The sequence below is a fragment of the Cryptotermes secundus genome, unplaced genomic scaffold, assembly GCF_002891405.2.
Source record: "Cryptotermes secundus unplaced genomic scaffold, Csec_1.0 scaffold523, whole genome shotgun sequence".
NCBI lineage: Eukaryota > Metazoa > Arthropoda > Insecta > Blattodea > Kalotermitidae > Cryptotermes > Cryptotermes secundus.
The window spans coordinates 394,256-410,725 of NW_019734360.1; positions in this window are offsets into that span (position 1 = coordinate 394,256).

Here is a 16,470-nt window from a genome sequence, read left to right on the forward strand (position 1 = left end):
CTTCTTGTAATATATTGTACCTTAAAAATTAACGCTCATAAATTCAAAATTTCTTGCTTCGAAAATTCCACGTTAAATGGGTCTGAGGTTCTCCATGTAGTCCATTGATAGTTAACAGACGTTTCGGAGGAACATGTCGAATGAATATTCAGAGTCGACGAATAAACTAAGCAAGAAACCAGCATGAAGCAGACAGAAAGTTGAGGCGAAGTGTTCATGAGTAACTTTGGTTGACTTTGATTTGACTCTACGGCGTTTTATCCCGGACGATGGAAATCTTCGGGCTAAATGATTACATCTAACAGACTCAATGGAACGCGCTTTCTGATTGACACTGACATTAAACTGTAGATAAGACATTAATTTTGTAAAGGAGGCAGTCAGAGAGGATGTAACATAAGGACGATAAAAGCTAGTATTCAGTTGAAAAATTTATGGTCGTGAGTCTCAAGGGCTTGGCAACAAGACGAACCGATTGACGGTAAACCGCTAGTCGTAAAGTAACTCTCGACTCTGACTCCGATTAGGGTTGTAATTTGGAGTTGTAGCTCTGAATTTGCAGGTCTGGAAACCTGTACAGTAAGAAATTTAGCTTCACGAGTTCTGACAGGCTCAACTAAGTAGGATCCTTTCCGTTTCTTTTTTCACCTTGTAACGGAAAAGTGTCCAATTTTCGAAACTTTGTGTATATTAAATATACCAGAGACATTGTGCAATGCACATTGTAAAAATCGTATTGAGTAAATTTCATAGTACTGTATGGTGTTATCTGTGAGGCCCATGATAGGATTCATGGTAAGAAATAGAGTTGTTAGGTAGGCCGCACATAGGCATGCGTCAAGACACGATGTCTGCGACGACGCAAAGAAAGGAGCACAGTTGAAGCGAATGAGATTATGAAAACGGTACCTTATCGACATGAGTGAAAATGATGACTTCATGTCATCAACTAGAAAGGATGTGATAAGGCGCAGACACGTGCTATTTCGATGTGCGGACTCGAGTTTGAGTCACGAATGAAGCAAGACTGCTTCTTTTGTCTCATGTCTTGATGCTTGTCTTGACGCAGTTGGTGTACGACGGCCCTTACATTTACAATTAAGACTATTAGGAGCTATGTTCGCAGTTGATATGCCTATATGTTAAGAGAGCTCAGTTATTGGGCCTATCACACACTACCAGTTAGTATAGTCGCCATGAAATGTCAGGACAGTGGTCTTGGAAATAATTGAAATTGAAAGGAAGGGCCATCAAACGCCGCTGTACAGCAAATAACCCGTTACTGCAATGACAACAAAGCCTATGAGTCAGGACCATAAAATATATTGCTAGTAGCCGTTAAATTGTTCCTACTTCCTTCATTAACTGCCGTATTAAATCCCTCAATGTCCGTGTTTGGCACCCTAACACTTGTTCATTAACCCCTTCTTCGAACAGAATACTGTGGAAGGGCGCAAAGACCCAGCCGCGTTTAGCTACCCACAGTCTCGGCAGTATAACCAAACATTAGCCAAATGAAACTGAATTTATTGATTCTGTTGACGTTGGGGTCCATATTATTACTGAAATTTATTTCGGTCACTTTGATTCTGATGTTGGATTCAAGGCTGGGATATAAGGTCGTGTTGTCAAGCGAAAGTTAACCACAGTTTCGGAGAAATACAGGGGGATTCTAAATTATTGTCCGGTTGTTCGTTTATAGGCCACAGGGGGAAACCGAAATACTCGGAGAGAACCTGCCCCTGCGCCACTGTGTCCACCATAAATCTCACTTGACTAGACCCCGGGATCGAACCCGGACCGCCGCGGTGGGAAGCCAGCGACTAACCACTTGAGCTATGGCGCAGCCTATCTACCTATTCCTGTTGCTCCCACTTGGAACACAGGGCATCCATGAAACGCTTCGTTTCACTTCAGTTCTTAATCTTAGTCAGTCGGTAGGACTCCTTGGACGGGGGATCAGCATTTCGCAAGGCCGCTACCTACACAGAGGACAACACAAAAACAGAATAAACTCACACATAAATCTATGTATTGAGTGGGATTCGAACCCATGATTCCTGCGTTCGAGCAAACGAAGACATTTCATGCCCTAGACCACGGTTCGAATACTGAATCAACCATTTTCACATACCTTTAGAAAATTATTAAAACAGAAACGTAGGCATATACCATACCCTGATCGGGATTCAAACCCGCGTTTCGAGTGTCTGATTGACCCAAGAATTGCACATTTGAGGAGACTAGAGGTAACGGGAAGGGGCAGAGCAATGGCGCTGCTGATATATTACGGAGCAGAACTGTACACGGACGATATGTATCGCCCTGGCCGCTAGCTTTTGTTGCCATAAATACAAGCCGGTTGCCATAGCAACTGAGCGGAAGTGGCTCAGGTTTGTTCACAGAGATAACAGAAAAGGAAAAGGCGAAGCGAGGCCGGTCTATAGCGCTCATTATTTTTCGCCGCAAGCGCCATGTTCCCCCTATCTGATCCTCGACGTTTTTAATACGAAAAGTGCACTAAGTTGTGAATGTGTATGGACAATATCTATAAGCGTGCCAGATTTATGATGCCAGTTACAAGACGTATGTACACATTAGAAGCCCTGAACAGAGTAATGAGCACTGTGCACTGCTGCTTCTTGTTAAGGCTATCAGTTTGTCTACATTACTTCAAGCTGTTTTAGCGAATCTCTCACAGGGGCACCAAATAATGCGTAAGGCACGGGGTAGCACAGTTGGTTGAGGCACTATGCTACAAGCCGGAAGGTCGCGGGTTCGATTCACGATGAGGTCATTGTTTTTTTCAATTTACCTCTTCCTTCCCCAACGGGGAGCCGGGATAGTGTAGTTGGTATAGTGACTGAGTATGAGCTGGACGGCAGAAGGGTCGGAGTTCAAAGTCCCGGTAGTGTCAAGAATTTTCTCTTCTCCAAATCGTCCAGACCTGCTTTGGGGTCCATCCAACCTGCTATCGAATGGGTACCGGGGGCTCTTTCCCTGTGGGTAGAGCGATCGGGGCGTGAAGCTGACTGCTCATCTCCAACTAGCGCCGAGGTCAAGAAAATGAAGATGTACACATCGACTCCCCCATACGTCGTCATAATTAGTTAAGTACAAGGGACATCTTTACCTTTAATTACCAATTTCTTCCAGGGGCATTATGGCCCAGGGGTCCACTCAGCCTCTAACATAAATGAGCACCAGGAATGTTCCTGGGGGTAAAGGGAGGCCGGTGCATAAGGCTGACAACCTCACCGCCATCTGTGAGCTGATTGTCTAGAAAATGTGGAAGCCTCGACGTCTCACAATCCTATGTGTCTCCACGGTCTGTTACTGGGATAGATCTACTTCTTTACTTTATATTTGATGCTTTGCTTAACTAATTAAACACTGCACCGTGAAGGCGTATGGGGAAGTGGATGCATAGATGACGTTTTCTCGACCCTGGAACTGGTTGGAGATGAGTGGTTAGTTTCACACCCTAGCCGCTTCACCCACGGGGTAAGACACCCCGGTACCCACTCGATAGGAGGCTGGGTGGGATGACGTGCAGAGAAGAAAGCCTTGCCCCTACCTGGATCCCGAACCCTCGGCCGTCCATCCCGCAGACAGTCGCTATACCGACTGCGCTATCCCCGCTCCTAATCTGCATGGTGTATTATATTATGCAAACATATTTTATTTGTGAATAGCCTAAATATTTGCTTTTTAAATCAAGACCTTTGTGTTTGCAGTTCGTTTATGATTTCTTGTTCTTGCTAGTGGAGTGGGACTAATTCCCTTGTACTGCGGCCACTTCTGGCCTATTGTACCAGCCCCAGATGATAGGTGAGGGTGATTGTGGAGCAATTGGTGGAATGAAGATTGGCAGGGGAAGCCGAAGTACTCGGAGAAATCCCGCCCCAGCGCCACTTTGTCCACCACAAATCCCACTTGATCAGACCCGGGATCGAACCCGGGCCGCCGCGGTGGAAAGCCAGCGACTAGCCGCTTGAGCTACGGCGCGGCCCTTCGTTTATGATTAATAATGAGATATAAAGAAGCAAGGAAAATAAGATTTTCAATGTTTGAATTTGAGCTTCTCACAACGTTGACTGTGAAAGTACTAGGTTCTGGAATGCAACGCTGTGTAGTGTGGTAGAAGGAACCTGACGTTTCGGAAGAAAAAACTGCCTGGATAAGCTCCAGCATAGCGCTTCCTGTCGCCCTCTTCATTCTGGTTTCTTGCTTGTCTTATTCTTCGACCCTGAAAATTGAGTATTTTGTTCCTCCGAAACGTCAGTGAACTTCTAATGGACTATATTTTGTTATATCTCAAGAAACAAAAATTTTCAAAACCTGATGTTCACTAAGCTTTAATCTCTTAACGAAATTCTGTACCGGCTTTGTCATCTCCTGGGATATGTCTCCGTGTATATTGTCCTTGGACATCAACTTTTAATGAAAATCCGATGACTTCATCTTCAGGGCGAAAAAAATAGGCCGCGGAAGTAAGAACATGTAGGGATGTAGAGGAGGGTTGAGGTGCGACCATTAGCTTGATGTTCCCCGCTGTCAGTGCAGTAAACATATGTTAATCCGGATGTCCGATAATCCGTACTAGACAATAGTGAAACTACACATTGACTAAAATGGTACTCCGTCTTAACTCTACCAGACAGACCTGAGAATAATTACCAATACAAGCATGGCAATGTGAAAACTAAACGCGTGAATGGGTTACGCCACTGGGTATAACTCATTCACGAGCGAGTACTTATTGAACATATACATTTATAGAAAATTCTGCAGATTATGTCTAATAAATACAAAATCGGTACATATTTTAAAAGACAAGTGGGGTTTAGGAATAGGAGAATTAGAGTAAGAGGACTTTCAGACTGTGTTGAGAGCAGCTGGAAAGACTGAAGCCACGCAAGAAAATATCCAACAATTGGCTTGAGCTGGATGAAGGAGACCCTGGATTTCAGCTTCTAACACAGGTAGATTCGTTAGCAACGCGCACATTACCGTCACATCTGATGGACTGACTCACAAATATCATGTCGTAATACGATCAAACAAATGTCTGCATGACACCCTAAAATAGGCCACAGCCGTTATAACCACATCCATGAAATTATCATTCATAATCAGTCTGCCATGTCCCAGTCAACACTGTAGGCCATACATAGCCCTTAAAGAGCTGCACAACAAGTAAAATAGAAATTTTCCTGCGCTTAACCATATACCAAGCAATGAAAATGCATGGAGGAATGGTGGTATAGCTCCGCTTATTCTTAAACTTCGCTCTAGATTGAAGCGCGCGGACAACTTCATGTTCCGGGTACTTTAACTCCCGTAAAAAATTTCCTTGTATATTTATTATGAAGGAGGATATTTGGGGCCCTATGTCACTTTGGAAGTTGTGGAGAATATACGTGTATTTATTGCCTGTGCCAGGAATCGAACTTTAATTCCTCTATTGTTCAGCCAGTCTACCAGCTGAACTATTGCGTGTTCCCTGCCTAAGAGTTGAATGATCGAAAGGGTTCTGTATAACCCTGAAGGCAACTTCTTTTAGCTTTCTTTCTTTCCGTTATTTATTTTTGTTCTTTTTTATATTGCATCTTCGTGATTGAGACTATGATAATATATTGACAAATTAATATTTACACTTAAATTAGCGCTTCCTGCAGTCAGACAGGGGCTCACTAGGACTCTTGGACCGGGTGCAGCCAACCCCCTGGTCTGTTGAACCTGTTAAAACGCAGTGGTCTTTATACGTACCATCTGCTTTAACATACAAAAACAGAGTGTATTTGTGTGTTCCATACGGTTCTCGCAATAAACAGCGACTGTTTCCCTAAACAGCAGTAACCGGTTGGGCTTTGTAGCGGAAATGTAATGTGTTTCCTGTGTGGTACGCACTGAACTTTTATATATACGCGTATTAATTAAAGGAAAAAAGCTCCGCGGCCCCTCTCTCTCAATTCTCTCAAGTCGTTGCTTCTAATCATCTTAACGCCTACACTTTCACTTTACTCTTACCAGAAGGAGGAGCGGTCAAAGCCTGGGAACCTTCTTAAATCGGTGCTCTTTCTTTCTTTCTTTCTTTCTTTCTTCTTTCTCTTTCTCTCTCTCTCTGTAAAGGAAATTCCGCCTTGAAACTTCTTTCCCTCATGCAAAATATCTATTCGCTTCCTAAAACTTCATTCCTTTTCAAATATACCTCTGCTGGAAATAAGAGTGAGCACAGTCTGGGAACCTAGAAAACCTGAGAAAAAACAAAGTTCATAGTACCCCCTCCCTTAAATGTAGTATCTCCCACTACCTCCCACCAATTTATGTTCTCTCTCTCTCTCTCAGTCTTGAGGAGTCAGGGTTCTTGTTTCACGATTCACAGAGTCGCGAGACATTAAAAATATGGTCAGGATTCGGAACCAAGGATGACCATGCTGGCGATGACCAGCAGCAATTTATCTGCCGCCGTTCTACTCTGTCCTTTTTAATTTAATATTCATTAGATAATTTGGCTTCCAGGACATTTATTATCATGACTGTGATTTTTCTTAGTTTACCTCAGTTCTTTCAGCCAGGGTGGTATATATCCATACCCTCACATCGCGCCTATCCCATTACAAAGCTCAGTCGATATAGTGGTTAGGCTACGGGGCTCGATTGTAATTTTTTTTTTCATTGGCGCTACAGCCCTCATTTGGGCCTAGGCCTACCTCCATGAAACTCTCCGTTTCACTTCGGTTTTACTAGATCTTGATCTAGATCTTAGACATACGGTAGGAGTCCGTGGGCGGGTGATCAGCTCGTCGCAAGGCCTCTACCTGTACACAAACACAGAAAAATGCACACACACAAATTAAACATTCATGCCCTGAGTGGGATTCGAACCACCGATCCCGGCTTCCGAGCGAGCGAAGACAGTGCATGCCTTCGAACGCTCGGCTACCGTGACCGGCACCTCGATTATAAATGCTCGTAGAAGAAAGAAATTCTTTGATTCTTCATACTGTCCAGACCGGTACTGTGGTGTACCTAGCCTATTACACAGTGGGAATCTGGGGCTGTTTACCTCTGAGTAAAACGGCGGGAGCGTGAAGCTGACCATTCACTGCTAGCTAGAGCTATGCTCTACTCATACATATATCTGCATGGTTTGATAATTAAACCCGGGAACAAATTTACCGTTTATATTTACAAATTAGTTACAGATACTGCGCAATGAGGAAAGCAATTAGGTGTTATGGAAAATTTGTGCTTTCCCTACCACTCTAACTAGTCACATCCATGGGCACCTCTAGGATTTTTTCGGGAGGCAGCCAATTTTGGAAGTTTTCATGTTAAGTAGTTTAATTAATTATTTTGTTAACCTGCAAATGGGTTTTTACCCGATGGCAGTGATACTTCACAAAGACACAACACACAAATAACACACCACATTCAAACAAAACACAGCACACTGAGCTACAGAAAATGAATACAGTGCAAACGCGATTTACAACTACAACAAAAACAATTACAACTATAAGCAAAATAGACTCCGTGGCCTGTAGCCCGTAAGCGAAATATACCGACCTAGCGACCGCCGCTTTTCGGAGAACTTAGTGCCAACTTTAGCGAACTAACTATAATGAAATAAATTACTATAAAACGAAATAAGTATGCTATAGACTAAACAGTAATGGAATACGCAATGCCATGATCCGATGTGCCCATATTTAAGGGGAGAACAGACAGAAAATAGTCTTATGCGATTACGTTTCAGCATTTTAAGAAAATTCTTAGTGATCACTCTAGAGTAGTCAGGATAAAAGAATAATTAAATAAAAATATATATATTTTTTGGTGTTAATATTTGACATATTTGCTTTTTTTTTTCAGTTTTTGATTTTTCCCCAAATCCCGGGTGATGGGGGTGGGACAGACACGTCGCCGCCTTCTCCTCACCCCATCCGACGCTCTTGTTCCCGTATTCCCGTTGCTTCAGATGAGCTCTCTCTCCCACAGCGCGCTACCATACTCTGGATTAAGTTGCGTGCATCGTATAGAGTCCCTCCTCACGACAAGGTCACCGCTCGCGTGAAGATGCAACTCCACTCAATCTTGTCAAAAGTCACACAGCAATTTCGCTCTACAAAATGCTACCGGTTATTCTACAGATCCACACGCGAGGTGCTTCGGCCCTGTGAATTGGACCCAACTCCTGTACACCTTTTCTTTCTAATTCAGAGTCAGCCTAATTCTAGGATAACTACTCAGTTTATACAATTACATGTTTCGGTCCCTATTTTTGGTCATCATCGGGCAATACTTATAACAGTCATTCTCAACTCTCTTCGATATTTCTCTTCCATTTGCCAAGTTTACAATTTTTTACAATGTTTTTACAATGTAGGTTTTTAATTGTAGTCTTAAATACTGTAAATTATATAGACCGTTGTTCTAGTGTTCCAAAGGCATGCGTTATTCACAACACAAACGTAAATTGATTTCGCAAATCTTGCCTTAAAATTTGTAAATCTATTTTAAATTTGTTTTTATAACTGAGTTAAAAGAGTCTAATTTGAACTACTAATGGTTAATTATTATTCTCGTTATTATTGTAATATTTTATCATTTTTATTATTTGCTATTTATTCTATTCAGACATGTAGTCCTGTGTAATGATCTTTTTCTTAAAAACTCGGAAGAACCATGTTCTCGCATTTATATTTCATGTGCGTATTGTAGTGAGATAGGCGAATATATAAGGCCATTTCTGGGTAACGGCTCGGTAAACATGTTCCTGTCACTAGGCGCTCCAGCACCTGGTCTCCAATAATCGGAACGGGATGTTTCCTATGTGATCCGTGCCGAGATGTTATTAGCGGGACAGTTTGAAGCAACGAGTTCAGTTGTGAGACGGTAGCCAGCCTGGAATGGTGTGAGCACGGCAGTTCAAGAATCTCTCTCCACTATTATAAGCCGTTGCGAGGGCAGAGCTGGTGAAGACACAGCAGGTTGGACAAGGTTTAGCTTATAAAACATCTATTACTAGTATTGTAGATATGTTTACAGTTATGTTGCTTAGAACTGGACATGGCGCGGACCACATTGAAAATAAGCCACGTGATAGCCATCTCGCCTGTGCATTGGCGCGCTGATTTTTGCCTAGCAATGAGCTATGAACATTTGTCCTATTGTTGCGTGACTTAGCAACGGACTGTTTTCCAAGAATCTGTCTTGGCAAGAATATGTTTACCAACACGTTGCCTCCCATTGGATGTAAATATGACAATATTTTATTGAACCTGGGTGTTAATCACCGTGTTAACAAGAACCCTCCACTGGTCCGAAGAGACTGTTTGGTTTCTAAGTGTTTACAACTTTCAGTTTTCATATCCATGGAAACTGTGTTCCGTAATCAGTTGATTTCCAAGAACCAATTTCTCCGTGGCAACGCGTTCTCCCATTCGTTTCCTAGAAACGGCCCACATGTCGCAATATATTTTAAGTTACTGACAACGTTGTTAATACTCACCAAATAAAAACAGAAGAAACAAATGTTCAATAAAGATTGCAGTATAGAGGAATTCCATCAGAATCAGGAACTGTATTTTCAAGCAAACGTTTATCCCATACTTGAAGGAGCCTGTAATCCAACAGGGCAATGATCAGTTGGCTGCGTGAAGCCGCAATGCGCAGTTTCGCTGTCAGTCAGACTAGGAGAACTGAGAACTGCTCCGTTTGAAAGATAATGATTAGCCATTCCAGTGCAGAGCGGAGTCTCATCACCAATCTGGCGTCTTGGCTCGCACTATAATCGCCATGATGATAATAGGTTTGGGAAATAGGCCTGTTGGTATTTTGGAAAGCCTTAACGGAAAGAATTAAATACTGGATAAGAGAGGTGCTATGATTGTATAAAATGATATAATGACTTGAGAAGGGACTGATCATTACTGAAGCGAAATGCTAACACATTCAAATTGACACCGAAGCTCCGAAAGCTCAGCACAGCGTCACTTTTCTAAATACATTTATCTAAATAAAATGACTATTCATACACTTCAGGAAAATGACTACTTACACATGAATATTTGTTTAGAAATCGTTATTAGAAAACCTGATTCAGGAGAGCATTAAAAGGAGACGGAACTCGGGTAATGCTTGCTACAACTCCACCCGGAACCTTTTGTCTTCTCGTCTGCTGTCTAGAGACATAAAAATCAGAATATAAGAAATTACGTGTATAATTGTGTCCGTGGTTCTGTATGGGTGTGAAACTTCGTCTCTGACATTAAGGGAGAAACACACGCTGAGGGTGTTTGAGAACAGGGTGCTGAGGAGAATATTTGGACCAAAGAAGGATGAAGTGACAGGAGGTTGGAGAAAACTGCATAATGAGGAGCTTCATAACTTGTACTTTTCTCCAAGTATAATTAGAATGATCAAGTCAAGGAGGATGAGATTTACAGCGCATGTAGCACGAATGGGGCGAAAACTGTATATAGAATATTTTTGGTAAAGCTAAAGGAAAGAGACCACTGGGAAGACCAAGGCGTAAGTGGGTGGAGAATAATAAAATGGATCTTAGAGAGATACAATTGGATGGTATGGACTGGATTGATCTGGCTTAAGATAGAGACCAGTGAAAGGCTCTTGTGAACACGGTAATAAACTTTCGGGTTCCACAAAATGCTGGAAATTTCTTGAGTAGCTGCACAATTTCAAAAAAAAATATTCACAGATAAGAAATATGTAGAAACTGACATGTGTTTGTTCGTTTGATTTCAGAGTAACGTCCGATTCGGAAGTGGTCCGCTATAGAATTTTGCTTGAAGGAAAGAAATTGATAGAGTTGTGAACTGGATGAGAACTTGAACTGAGAAGCAGAAGAATAGGCCTAAACTGACCATGCGCTTACCTACATCGAATGTTCAGAGACTGCAGACTGACATACATAAAATACTCCGTTAATTTAAGAGAAATCTAAACAATTTCTTAAAATGCCATTTTCATGGCAAATTCTGCAGATCTGCCACAGAATTAGGTACGTTTTCTTACAGTTAGTTTTTACTCTTCTCTTTAGATGGCTCCACTAAGCAGTACTGAGTACTGTGACAATTCCATGTCACAAATTTTTGGGGGCATAGTAGAAGTAAAAATCTGTAAGTATGATTGAAAATGAAATTTTCTAAGAATATGTGATACGCTGTGGTAAACAACTAAACAGGAATGAACCTAGTCTTGTAGAGAAACAATAAATTGTTACATACTAGCAAAAGTTGTCTTAGGTGGCATGCAAAAAATATTTAAGTTTAAATATAAATATGAAAATAGACAACCTAATACCACGTAGATATTTAGGAGACGAACACAAGGAAATATAAATTATGTAAATTAAATTATAATTAAAATAATTAAATTTGAAGGTCTTACAATCCAAATATCCGATATTAAGCTAGTGAATATGTATTAAAATTACAAATTAATTGAATTAAATAAATAAATTAATAAATAAATATCGTTCAAAATATGAATAAATATTTTCTGCCTGTCAGTTTTACAGAATCAATAAGCTAAGAAATTATGCAAAATTTTCAGATGTCCGACGTTTATTTTAAGATCTGATTTAAACCATACTTCTGTTTTCTATAGGCCTAATTTTTTTTTTAAGGTTTGAGGTTTTCACGGCGGTGACTATGAAGAAAGCAGTCTTCTGGGATGTGGCACCGTGTAGATGTGGTGTTAACCGACTTTTCGGAGGAACGTATCGCCTCCATCTTCAGGGTAGAAGGAAAAATAAGAAATCCGCAAGCAAAGAGACCGTGAGAACCGGTCCCGGTTATTAATATTCTCTGAATATAAACCTACAAAGCAGACAAGCTATTCTTTGTATTCGGGAGTACTTTGGATATAGTCCCAGCTGGAGCATATTCTTACTAGTGGAAGTCGAGACCATACCTTAATGTACATTTCCGCTTGCAGTTCCCCCACATAATCGGGTAAATAGCTATATCATTACAATTGAACCAATGTGCTTAACCTTTTGAAGCCTGAGGGAGAACGGGAAATTCGGAGGAACACACCAAGCCACGCCCTGGTAAGTCAGTTTCATGCATTAAGATTACCCAGGGCCTGAGCAGTGCATACTACTCTGGGTTTTCAATAATATAATTTAACATATACTCGTTGCTATGGAAGAACTAGGTAAAAACGTTCCCGCGAAGAAAAATTCTTGGCAAAATATAAGCAAAGGGCTTTCCATTGTCAGGCAACGGAACTGTAAACAACATTCAGTTGGGTGCGTTACAGCAATATCAGACATCTATTGCTAGGCAACGAGCAGTAAACAAGTTTCGTCAACAAGGGAGGTCGTGTTTTCTATGTGGTCCGTGCGAAGGCTATACAACGAGGTTTACAGGATAACACTACTGGGACTCGAGATTCGATACCTCTGTCGTCCAGCCCGTAGGCAGTCTCTATACTGACCACACTCATACAGATGCCCATCTGATATATACAATTAGACAATAGCTTGAGGCAATACAGTTTCGTAGCAATAGACCTAGCAAGTTTGTTAACTAGTAAGAGGCTGGCTAATTTCGGTAGAAAAAGAAATATAAACCAGTTTTGGGGGGACCTGCTTTCATATGCGTTCTGAGTACAGCCGCCCTAATGACAAGTTCGGGCCGGACAATTTTTTTTTCCTGTGATATTAACTGCCGGTTTTTCTCTCAGCATGTAAGATGGTTATCTGGACTGAAACCGGACGCCCGTATGCGGGCTCTGTTCCGCCGTTATGAGCGTAGAAGCACGGTCAAACGTCCACATATGATCTGCAGGTGGCAGGCATTCTTTAGTAATGAAACCGAAGATCTGAGGAAATTGTTAAAATTCTTTAATATGGATCGCGAAGTCAACAACGAGAAATGATTACAACTTCAATCCTTTTGATAAACAGACTTATAGCAGAATTTTCTGAATGGCCCAAGTAACCTAGAAATGTACTTCGCAGTTATCGGACACGGTTTTGGGTTTGGTGCACATAATTGTCACAAAATTTACAAAAAATAACAATAACGAAAATATATCAGTGCAATGACAACAGCAGGCTATTTTTCTACCCTGACGACTGTGGCAAACAGTACCTCCGAAACGTTGGTGATTTACTATCAAGCTATACGGAGTCACATCCCACAAGACTATCTTCTAAAATTAATTCCTCCGGCTATACACTAGTCTTATTATTCCATCGTGAAGATGGTTGTAGCGGGTACATCCGAAACGTCGGCAACAATATGCCAGAATACACGGCTTCACATCACAGAAGAAAATAATATTCAGAACTGAAGGTACTTTGTTCGAGAGAGGGCAGAACCCTGCCTACACAGACTGCATAACTTTCGGGATGACTGCCGCTTTAGACTTTGTCCATCGTCCGGTACTCTAAAATCTAGAGAACACGACGTTTCGGAAACTGGTTCTGTTTCAATCTTCAGGTGAGGGAGGAGACATCTACTCTGTTGGGCCCCTTAGAAAGAGATTACCTCGGTCACTGGCCCAAACGGATAAAAAACTGGTCTAGAAACAGATCCAGTTTCCGAAATATTGTGTTGTCTAGTTTTTAGAATACCGGACTATAGACAAAGTCCGAAAACTCAGTAATTCTGAGGGTTATACAGGTCGTTAGAACACTTTAGTATCGACTTCCCGCACAAGGTCAAAAAAGTAAAACTGTCCCTGTAACAGACCATGGAAGACCATAGGGTTGTGAGACGTCGAGGCTCCCACATTTTCTAGACATCGGTTCACGGATGGAGGTGAGGTTGTCAGCCTTACGCGCCGGCCGCCCTTTACCCCCAGGAAGATTCCTGGTACTCATTTCCGTTAGAGGCTGAGTCGACCCCAGGGTCATAGTGCAGCTGGAAGGATTAGGTAAATTTAAAAATCCAGTGACCTCATCGGGAATATAACCCATGACCTTCCCACTTGTAGCGCAGCTACTGCGTGCCCCTTACTTACTGCATAATGTTTAAGAAGTGTTTCCGTTTGTAACTTGTAGCTAAAGCAAAGAAACACCGAAACTTACGAGGTAAGTAAAGTGAACAGATAATTTTAAGACTTTCACTTTCCGAATATGAAGTAGGCTGGTTTATATGTGTGTCAGTGTGTGTTATGTACTGTGGACAGAATGGTAGTTAAACTGTAATTTATACTACAAGATGAACAAATTATTATTTGTCTGCACTGAGGTTTCCAGCAAGAGAGCCGCATTCCGCTAGCTGGGGGGGAGCTTGACTGATGACTACGGCTAGTGCGGCCGCCTGGGGCGGCTGAAATATCGAATCTGCGGCTAAACACCATCGAAACTGGTCTCGGTCCGCCACAGTCGTTCGCCTTTATTCACTACCAGCCAAGGTATCGGCAGAGTACAACGAATCCTCGCAGTGCATGAAGGTCATAAAATGAACGCGTAATGGCAAGGTCTTGTCTTAGAGTTTCATATGTTGCTCTTGAGAATCTACCTAAAGCATCTTTGCAACGTGTTGTGTGTCATGATGTTTTTTTTTTTGGCTGTCAGCACAACAAATTTATTAAAAAATAAACCAATCTAATATTAACTGGTTACATTTCTTTATTTAGTCACTGCTATATATTTGGATCCATATTTGGATTATCATTAGCCAACATTCTTAAACACGTCAGTCCTTATTGAAATGTCCTCGCGTGGATTCATATTGGTGTTAATTGTTAAAGTCTTTACGATAATTGTAATTTTGACTCAAGTAATTCACCAACCACGCAACTCAAAACTCAGGTTACAATAATACACGCTAAATTACTTTCAGATATTAATCATAAGAACCAATTCCGAAAGATACCATGATCTACCATACACGACAAGAAACACGGAGATCAACCCAGTGGTTAGCCGTGCCATAAATCATCCAATTATTGACGGGCTTTTTTACCGCGACAGCCCAGGTTCAAGCTCGGGTCGGGTCATGTGGGATTTGTGGTGAACAAAGTAGTACTGAGGTAGGTTTTCTTCGAGTACTTCGGTTTCTCCAGTCAATTTGTATTCCACTGGTTGCTCCACAATCATCATCATCATCATCTGGAACCAGAGAGCGGCTGCAGTGGCAAGTTGACTCAGTCTCAATACCTGAGGAAAAAGAAAAAGAAGACATTTGAACCAAAGACTTTCCGAACACAATGTAGGAAGGCTAATCATTCAACGTTAACTTATATCTTCTTCTGGTCCTTTTTTTGTAGGTTTACATACAATTTAACTATAATAACTAACTGTTGTGTTAAATGCATAAATACATGAATATTTTTCACGTAAGCGCAAGTTGTTCGTGGCCTAGTTTACGTATTCACTCCTTACGAAAATACACTTGCAGGAAGTGTCGTTAAATAATAAAAAAGATCATTCTAACCTGCTATCCGACCATGCTCTGGCATCCTGATCAGTCCCTGCTGACCCTCGAACTCCTGGTTTCATTCAACTTCAGTAGCTTCACGCACAAAAACACTCCTCGCCCCGTCTGGCCCCGTCCTGAAATGTGTACACGCCTCTGCTTCTCAATGAGGAACCTTATGCAGTACAATTTAGCCACAAAGGCTAGTATACAATTCCAAAACGAACATTTTCCTTGGGCCTAATGACGAAACTAGGTTCGTTTAATAAACCAGAGTAGAAGGGATTATTTCTGGCTTGTGACTCAGTACAGCAGATATTCAAATCGACTAGCAATGATTAATCGATTTCAAGCTCGGTCGTCAGTTGGAGTGGGAGTGTTGCAATCATATCACAGACCCGTACTTCAAAGTAATGGATTGAATAACCGTCAGGCATTCTTAAGGGGAGTCTACTAGAGGAAGCAACGTAAGTACAACGTCACAGTACACCTATTTATAAACTTAGTGAGGATTTTTTTATTTTACGGCTAGTGGGGTGGGACTAAGTCCCTTGTATTGCGGCCACTTCTGGTCTATTTTACCAGCCCCAGATGATAGGTGAGGGTTATTGTGGAGCAATTGGTGGAATGAAGATTGGCAGGGGAAACCGAAGTACTCAGAGAAAACCTGCCCCAGCGCCACTTTGTCCACCACAAATCCCACTTGACCAGACCCGGGATCGAATCCGGGCCGCCGCGGTGGGAAGCCAGCGACTAACCGCTTGAGCTATGGCGCGGCCTAGGGAGGATTCATGATTCAGCAAGAAGTGAAATTATATACAATATTCTAATTGAATTCAATGTACTCATAGAGCTATTTAGAATAATTAAAATTCCATTAAATGAAACCCATAAAACCAAGTAAATACGTGTGTAGTGGTTTATAGTCATTTCTAATCAACTTTGTTTTAGAAGAAGTCATTATGAAAGTTCAAGAGAGTAGAGAGGTATTTTAGTTGATTGGGACATATTTTCGTTGAAGATGTCAGTTTATTAAAGGAAAACATAAATACTACGAATA